Source organism: Acanthopagrus latus, chromosome 12, assembly GCF_904848185.1.
Source record: "Acanthopagrus latus isolate v.2019 chromosome 12, fAcaLat1.1, whole genome shotgun sequence".
Classification (NCBI taxonomy): Eukaryota; Metazoa; Chordata; class Actinopteri; order Spariformes; family Sparidae; genus Acanthopagrus; species Acanthopagrus latus.
Window position 1 is genome coordinate 24,652,212 of NC_051050.1, and position 2,231 is coordinate 24,654,442.

Sequence of the window (2,231 nt, forward strand, 5' to 3'; positions counted from 1 at the left end):
TACAGATTTGTTGCTTTTCTATGAAATTTGTGACTGTTGGGTCTTTGAGCTGTTTGCAACCTGGGACTCTTTCAGTGTTCATGTGGACACGTGATGTGAAATCTGGACCGATCCTTCCAGACTGGACACCTGCAGCAGAGACAAACGATCTCTCTGCTCTGTCCTTGGACGTCTGCGAGTCGCCAAACCATTAACCAGGAGAACCCGCTGAGCCCGTCCAAACCGTCTTCTCTTTGATCCCACCGAATCATCAATATCCCTCGTGTGAGCGCTCGCTAACTCACAGAGCTCCGTCCTCCTGTCCATCACACCCCGGGGAGGCAGGACTCGGGTTCAGGAGGTCAGAACGTACCAGCTACAGACCCACTTAAACCTGCAGAGGTCAAATGAAATGTCCATATTTTACGCTGTTCTTTAACAAGAAGATGAGAGGAGAAAACAATCCCCGTCACAAAAGGAGCGTTGGCTGAATTTCTAAGCGATGAGGAGGATTATCTGGCTATATTTAGCTCTCACCCACAAGGGCACAGGGAGACAGTGGTTGTAGAATCGCTTGATAATGCTATTACCATTCCATCTCATCCCTGGCAGTCACATGACCGGCAGCAAAGAGTGGTATTTCCTGCTCCGAGCCGGGCACGGTGACACCGGGCAGCGTGGTGTTTTCTCCTGGTGGTGCTGGAGAGGAATTACACCGTCCTGTCCGCCTCTCTGCTCCACCCCTTTAAACAGAAACTACTGATTTATGTGACAAGCAGTGTCCTCATAAAAAAAAAAAAAAAAGCTTTTTCATCTGAGCGTTTCAGTGCATCTTCAAGAAAAGAAATATCCGACGATTCTTTTCAGTGTTTCTCTCAACCTGACCTGCACCCAGCAGCACATACAGCCACTTAGATCACCGGATCACCTGTTTTAGATTTGCGGCAGCTTCGGGCCGAGCCGGGCTCATAATGTAACATTAACTCTCCTTCCTGTTCCATATGAAAATTTAAGCATAATCCCAGAAGTGCAGTAAAAAAAAAAAGAAAAAAAAAAAAAAGAGTGTGCCGGCCAAACGCAGCTCCTGGTCACACACATGGCAGCAGCAGATCATTTACCACGAAACCACCACGGTGAGGTAAAGTCTTTGGTTTAAACAGCTCCTTTTTACAAGCTCTGACTGCTCCAGCCGTGACCTGAGCGCGACGCAGCGCCAGATATTACTGACAGAAATGCAGCAGGGTGGTGAGGCCATCACCGGCGTCTGCCTCAGAGGTAAAGGAACAGTTCACCAACAAATTAAACCTCAGCCATCCTCTCCTCCCTCCTGATGATATAAAGTAAAGTGAAATGTCGTGGGACACAGAACAGTTCTGGAGCTTCACAGTAAAACAGAGTTGCAGCGTTCTGATAAACAGCTGAAGCAGCTGAGACGTGATTTAAAAATGTAAATTAAAAAAAAACAAACAAAACAAACCGTAAAATGTCTCCAAACAGCTCGTCTGCAGTGAACAACGTCACCAGAAGCTCCGACGTCCCAAACTGATTTGAAAAAATGTTATTTACAACCTTCAAATCTTCTGGCAAAAAGTCATGGAAGACTGGACACAGCGAGCGCGAAGGCAAATCAAAAGCTCACTGATAAATACAAAATAGTTCCTTTTCTTTTACAGATTAAACAAACAGAATATTACGTCTATATTAGCGTTACAACTTAAGTAATAGTTCATGTTATAAATTATAACTTCTGTTAAAGTGACAGTCACCCACATGAATAGTTCTTCATCTCCAGACTGTTTCTTCACATTCAGACTTGAGATATTAATCTTCTCGTCTACCAGAGAATAAGAAAAAACATTTCAGAGACGAGAGGATGAATCTGGTTATTTGTGAACCTCCTGTTGTCTGTAATTAGTTTAATACCACGTCTATCTGAGCCGATGATTGGCCGCAGTATTAAGAGTATTTAGGGTTTTATGAAGGACGTGCAGGAAAACTCAACGCAGCAGATGTCTCGGCCATGAAAGCACAGCTGTGTCTGAGCTCACCGTCCGTTTACAGACCGTCGACTTCACTCCACTTTCTGCAAATTTCTTTTAGTCTCAACTCAACTTTTGATTATGACCTCAGAAATAAACATATAATAGTTTAAATCCACTCAAGGTACCAAAAAAAAAAAAACAGAGCGTTCTGAGTTTCTTAAGTTACTGCAGCGTTGTTGAATCTCAAGTAAAATCAGTCCAATCGATACA